Source organism: Pteropus vampyrus, unplaced genomic scaffold (assembly GCF_000151845.1).
Source record: "Pteropus vampyrus isolate Shadow unplaced genomic scaffold, Pvam_2.0 Scaffold96, whole genome shotgun sequence".
In the NCBI taxonomy this organism is placed as follows: Eukaryota; Metazoa; Chordata; class Mammalia; order Chiroptera; family Pteropodidae; genus Pteropus; species Pteropus vampyrus.
Window position 1 is genome coordinate 4259031 of NW_011888877.1, and position 7664 is coordinate 4266694.

The following is a 7664-nucleotide window of genomic DNA, read 5'->3' on the forward strand; positions in this document are numbered from 1 at the left end:
AAAAAAAAAAATCCTTTCGGATATAATAGGGATCCATGCACAATTTAACAAATGATCTCAACAGAAACACTGTGTCCAAGGCTCCCCTTTGCTAAGAGCCGAAAAGAGTTTGTGGCCTGTTTACTTAGGAAAAGAATCTTTCTTTAGGCGTGAAAGGACCAAATACAACAGTCCATGGCAATCCAAGAGAATTATTTTTTTCCCCTTCAGGTGAGTTTCAGCTCGCTACCATATTTCCTTGAATATTTGAATATTTTTTAAACTTTTTTTTTTCTATTAAGAGAGTCAACAACAGAAATACAGAGACTACAACTGAATCAAGAGATTCTATTGCCCCAGAGTCAAGAGATTTTTCATTTCTGAGAATTCTTGCACTTAGAGTAGAGGCATTTAAAATCCTTTGTCTAAGTCCACAAATATTTTTATAAGATTAATAATTTGAAAGATTTTGCTTGAAGTTGAAGCTGGCTCCTAAATTAGATTAACAATAAACATTCTAACAATAAAATATGAATGCCTCAATTCAAAACTGACTTTGTAACTGCTTCATAGAATATACAGGGAGATTGCCGAAAATCACACCATCAACATAAAAACAGAGTTATATAAAAAGGTCCTTCCCTGCAGGTGAACATTTAAATTCAGATTTATGCATACAATTTAATTGTTTTAGATGGGAGACTTTGATGCAATGACTTCTTTTTCACAAAGGTATGGAAGAAAATCCAGACACACGGTCTCTTGAATTATCAAATACTTAGAGAATAAAATGTCTTCCATGCAATTCACTTCACTGTTCTGGAATTGCAGCTGTGGTACTGACATAAAGGTAGACATAGAGATCAATGGGATAGAATTGAGAGCCCATCCATTTGTGGTCAACTGATGTTCGGGCGGGGGGCAGGGAAGAAAGGTACCAAGATAATTTAATTCGATAGGGGAAAAAATAGTCTTTTCAACAAATGATTGATACAACTACATATCCACATGCAAAAGAATGAATTTGAATCTCGAACTCACACCAAACACAAAAATTAACTCAAAATGGATCAAGGACCTAAAGTCAATAAAAACACATAAAAACAGGAAGCATAATTGTGTCTTTGAATTGTTCCCCAGTGTGGAAATGAAGGCACAGAGAATTAGCTAAAAACAGGAAGCATAATTGTGTCTTTGAATTGTTCCCCAGTGTGGAAATGAAGGCACAGAGAATTAGCTAAATAGCCTAACAGCAGAACCTACAGTCTGATTTGAGAATCTCTGTATTTTAATCTACTATTCTTCCCTGTGACTAGCTGGATTTAACCCAACTCCCATGCTGAAACTCACCTGGTTTCCACTTATATTGAAATTTGATGACAAATCTGGCAGGAAGTACTTACTTACCTGCTCACTATGTCAAATGCAGTGACTTGATATCTAAATCTACTCCTATGTCAGCAGTTTATTTAAGACCAACTTTAAATTAGGACACCTTGACGGAGTACCAAGCACGTGCCCAGAACTGTGCACATTGCTGGAAATGTAGAACTCAAGCTCAGATAGTCAGAGAACCAGAAATACAGATTGAGAAATCATGGCCCCTGGGTGCTGGTTAGAGTTCTAGGATTGGATGAAATTGCTCAGGAGGAGCAGGCAGATAGAAGAGAGGAACTCGAATGGAATCTGGGGACAGATAGTTCAGAGCAGTAGGAAATCACCCCGCTAGTGACAAGCACTGATAAGAAGTGGTCACTGAATGATAGAGGCAGAAGAAAGTTACACCGCCTGATGTAAAACTATATCTTATCTTGTTACATTGCTGTTATTTGTTTACAGGACTGTCTCCCTTGCTATTCCCTGAGTCCCTCAGGTTTCTGCCTCCTTCACTGTAAAAAAGTCACCAAGACCCTCCAACTTTTCAGAGTCCTTGGTCTTTCTCCACTCCTTATTTTATTACTGCATCGCATTTGATGCTGCAAACAAATCGTCATCTTATTTTTCTTAAAATGTGGGCATAAAAATGGCGCTCCCCTCCTGGGGGGGGCCGGGAAAAGGCAGCTCCTTGGCACTGCATGGCATCTCCCTTCACGTGTGCTACTCACCTCTCGCTCACTCTCTGCCCTTCCTCTCCAACCCCCACAGTCTCCACTGCAGAACGAGCCCCTTCATAGTTCTTTGTGATGCTGCACCCAGAAAGCTCTACCCAGGAGACCCCGCCACAGGAAAAAAAAAAAAAAAAGACCCAAATGTCTACTACAGAACAGAATAGTAGAGAGAGAGTCCTGACTTCACCCAAACACATGGCCTTACACAAGCTTCGCAACACCTTTCCTGGTCCCTTGTAGACCCTCTTTCTCTGGTGACTCTCTAAACACAAGCAGGCTGCTTCTTGTCTACCCTCATCCTCAGCAATCTCATCTACTCTCTAATCTATATAGTGATAGCTTATCAATTTATTTTTCTATATATTGATAGCTTATCAATTATTTTTCTTTTCCAGATCTGCTCCTGAGGTCCAGTGCCATATATCCATCCCATCCTTACAGACGTCTCAAATACAACATGGCGTGACATGTTTTCTCCCATGACATTTTTCCTATACTCTGCTACCTTGTATTCTTTAACTCAACCCTACCTACTAGGAACCATTCTACTTTTTCTCTCTCCCAAAGCCAACTGATAAGGAAACCCTATGCATTCTACCCCTCCTGACATATTTTAGATGCCATCGCATTCTCATGAGTATGCCTCATTTGACATCCTAATCACTTGTCTCCTAAACGGCTGCCATTAATTCATGGTCTCCCTACCCTCTCATCATGTCTTTACTCCAATTAAGCCCCCAAACCACTGAGAAAGTGATCTTTCTAAAATACAAAACTGAATATTTACTAAATGAAAAAAGCTTTAGTAACCTAGAACATTGTTTCTAAACTGTGCACAGAGTCACCCTAGAGTACCCCAGTGAACTTACAGATTTGCTGTAAGATATTGTAAATGTTTGAGGGAAACACAACAACAACAATCAGACACTACACAAGCAACCACTATCTTGTCGTTTGGACCCCTAATTATTTAAAGAATTGAACTGTTGGGTATTTCTTTGGTCTTAGAGCAATGTAAAAAAAAATTACGGAGACACCAAAGGTGCAATGAACTGAGGAAGCTGGGGAACCTGTGACCTACCAAATGTCTTCAAGCCCCTTAGCATGGACTGAACTGGTCCTTACCCATCTCTCCAGTCTCACCTCTCTCCCTGCCATGCCTTTCCTTCTCCCACAGTCCTATTCTATAACCCAGTAGATAAGCTTGTATCCCCCGAAACGTGTTCCTCCCGCCTCCTTGGGTGGTCAGGTTCTGGCATCTAAGAGAGTAGAGACATGGTTTACTCAAGGTCTACCAGTGAGACCTGGCGCCCTCAACAGAATACAGGATGAAGTCAACCACCCAGGGAAGTCACTCTGCAATCACCACACCGGGTGGATTCTGAATGAGTTGGATTATCTGAGGTGAAAAAAAAAAAAAAGAAAAGAAAGAAAGGACTATTCTTTGGAATTCCATGTGTATTTGTCATGCCAAGGAAAGGGGAGAGACCAGCTCCCTGTTCCCTATCCTGCTCCCCATTTTCTATAGAGGTCTGTATTTTTCTAGAACGGGAAGCAAAAAGCCAACCAACAAGCCAACAGTAAGATTCTTTCTGTTAATGGCTGTACCATCCCTTCCCTTCCCTAAAAAGAGGCATGGCACCTGAGTTATGTAAGTGCCTGCTCCTTTCTTTGTGGCCCAGTTTATCCCATCCCATCGCTGCATCTCTAAAATTCTTTCCCACATATTCGTTCACCTGTCTTTTCCACTACACTAAGGCTGAGACTGTGCACGATTCATTTCTGCGTTCTTTTCACGTAGAGTGCCCGATACCAAAAAGTGATGAGTAGATAGTTTGAGGAATTAATTTCAAAAAGAGTGTGGTTGAGCCCCACAAAAAGCTCAAGCAAGTTAGAAAATGAACAATATTCATTAGATTAAAAAAGTCCAAGTCACTGACAATGTTAGTCAAAGGTGTCTCAAGATTGCAATAGGGAGAAGCTGTTTTGCAGGTGCTAGAAGCAAACTAAAAGATGTGGTAGACAGTGTTTACTGCCTAAGCAAAAGGCATTCCCCCATTTCTTTCTTGGGAAACAGAACTCTGGTTTCATTTAAGCACTGACCAGGTTCCTTTCAATGTGGAAAGGTGGGCCCAGTCCCTAATCTGTGTCAAAGTTCTGGCTAATGAAATGTAAAGAAAAGTCCTTTGGAAAATATTATACCTCTTTGACAAGAGCAAGGCTTACAAAGAATATCGTTTCTGCCTGCCTTCCCACTGTGAACCCCGCATGAAGATGATACCTGAAGTCACAGCAGCCATTTTGCAACCACAAGGTGAAGGTCAAATGAACTGCAGAGCTCCCAGCATCGCTGAACCCCTGAGAAAACACTATCAACTCCTTACCTACAGACTTGTCACATAAGAAAAATAAACTTCTATTTCAGCTTGGTTTTCTGTTAACATTTCTAATTGATATAGGAAGGAAAGAGAGACAAGCAAGTATAGACCACTCATAAACCTATTACAAATAATACAGATTGGCAGCTAAAAGAGTTTGTTTGGTAGTATTTGGAAATGCAGGTTACAGGTGCCTCTGTTGTCAGAGACATGGGCTGTAATTTTGTTGTTAATAGAGAGTCATAGAAGGTTTTGGAAATTCTAGATTACTTTGGCAAAATCAGCAGGGTCCACATGGACCCAAAGAGTGACGCATCTCTTTGTCTAACTTTCTCATGTTTATTTGACATGATTGTATTGGTTTTGCCCACTGTGTTACTCACTTGGTGTGTAATTCCCCCTCATTCGGTTCACACATGAGTAACAAAACAATAACCTTGTTGCTTCCTGATGCTTGTTGACCTAATACAAACAAAGGTATTAAAGCAAATAAAATGTTACATCATTTCAGTGAAGCCATGATATGAATAGTCCCTGTGGAAGTTAAAAGTAAACAAAACTTCTGTTACTGAAAAGTAGCAATGGTAGAAATAAACATTTTATGAACTCTTGCCAGATAAAATGAGAAAATGAGACCACATACATACTTCCAAAACACCAATTCCTGATATTTACTCTGCACAAATAAATTAGACATGCCTAAATTATAAATCTTGCATGGTAGGCCTGAGACTCTTAGAGTTTTCAAAAGTATTGCTATAATGGTGTGGAAGGTTTTTAAATTGCTTCTTTTTAAAAAACATTCTTAATAATTTCATCATAAAGAATAAACACTAATACTTATTCATAGTTTCAAACATGTTTCTCTCTTCCCACTAAATCTACTCATAAAATAAGCTTACAATAGGGAGACAACACACTAGGGAAATCTCTGCTGTGAACATATTAAACACCATCTAACATTTAAACACTGTACAGGAGACATACAGGGGAACAGAGTTTACTTTGCCATCCTATATGTGAAAAGCATCTTACAAAGATTATTATTAGCTAAGAAAAAAATGTATCATTTGGGTTTGTTTGTTTGTTATTTTGGACTAGAAATTGATGTTAGATAATTATAACAAGCTTATAAAAAATACAAAGAACAGAAAGTGTTAACATCTTTGCCTTTAATCTTTTTGTGAAGAGTCGACACCTGCTCTGGACTCCTTCCTAATCCCATCCTTCCTTCTTTCCTTCTCTCCAAAGGGAAATTATTTGTTTTGAAGTTGATAAGTATCCTTCCGATTATAGTAGAACTATACTTTTACTTCATGTGTATGTATCCTTATCTACATCTTTAACTTATGAAATTCTTCATATGTAAATTACATTCTTTATATTTGTTATTTATGCATTCTGAATATTAATTCTTGGTCAAGCACATGCCTTGGAAATATCTTCAACTTTTCTTTTAACCTTTTATGATGTCTTTTGCCACATGTATTTTTATTTTAATATAATCCAATTTATCTTTTCCTCTATGGATTGTGCATTTTAAGGTTTTAAGAAATCCTTTCTTACACCAAGGTCATAAAGATATTCTATATTTCCTTCCAATATTTTTAAAGTTCTGTTTTCTTTTCTTTTTTAATTCAGGTTTTTCGTCTATCTGAATTTCAATTTGTGAGTGGGGCAAGGTAAGGATCTAATTTTATTTTTCCCCATATGAATGTGTTTTTTTTTAAAAGAGAGAAAATAAAGAAGGAATTAATTACTCCTTATAATCTGTAAATTCCTCAACATCAGACACCATGTCTAATTTATACCCTTTCCCTCAATACACTGCCTCAATGAGCTTTGAACGTTACAGGTACCCAATAAACATATATTGGATAAATGATATTTTTTTCTAGCTGTGATTGCTTAGATAACAAAGTGGGAGCTTGGATTAAAAACATTTTAACCTATTTTTATAAGCTGTATTGTCAATTATTTGAGTTAGAGGAAAAATGTGCTAAACTCAATTTGATAAACATATTCTGAATGTATCAATTTACAGATTTAGGCTCCTAATAAGGCCTAGCTGCATTGGTTGTGCTCTTGCCAAGACCTACTTACTTTTGACTTTCTTACTTAAATAGTCTGAAAGTAAGATATGCATATAACTTAACTTTAAAGGCAATTAATGAAAATCAAGAAAAGTCACTTAAAGAAACTCTAATATGCCTTCAAAGAATACGTCCCTGATACATTTTTTTAAAAGTCTCTTTATAAAATTTTTATTTCTTTCAAATAATTCCAGGAGCATTGGAATCACATAAGAGATGAATATTTTTATTTTTTGTGGAGGATATGGCTTTTGATAAACCACAGTGAAGAGGTAAAACTGGCCAGAAGATATGAAAATGCACTGGTAAATATGAATAAGGTGAAATATAATTGGTAAATATATTGGGAATCAAATTTTATTTTCAAATATTGTATGTAGACACCTTTTTACCATGACTGAGTCACTCAGGTCAGAAAATGATGTCAGAACTTTCTGCTTTGTATTGAATGAAGCTCTTCATTTGAAATAGCTTCTAACAGCTGGTTCATTATTAGAACCAAGGCAAATTCTGCCCAGTCAAGTAAAAAAAATCGAGACTATTACTAAGATTAAGCACAATCACGAAATATCACTTTCTGCTTTATCTGTAATGTAGCAACATATTTCTCATCGCTTCACTAAACAACGTTTAGAGACCTTCAAAATCATAATGCGTCTAGAGAAACTATCCCAAAATCACGATTTGGGGGCGTTATGTATTCAAAAGCATCGGTGTCTTTTGAAAGAGTTCATCCTTTTTTCTATTTTTTTTTTTAAAGGATCAAACAAAGTCAGCCATGTGTATAAAAGAAAAAGTAATTTTCAAAAAAGTTTAGCCTTAAAAACATAACTATCTTAGTGCTTGGAGATACCTCTGCTCAAAGGAAAACAGGAGGGAAAATTGCTTAACAGTCCTGTCTTCTTTTCCTGCTTTTCTTTAACCTGCAAGTCCCCCAGGAAAATGAAATTCAGATTCCACACCTATCCGAATCATGCCATGCCCCAGAACATGGCAAAAGTGGGGCTCTAAGCTTAAACAAAAAGAAAAAAGAAGAGAAAAACAATTCACTGCTGAGTGAGCCCGAGCCTCGTCCCGGGCGGGTGACCCGCGGCGGGCGGACGGGG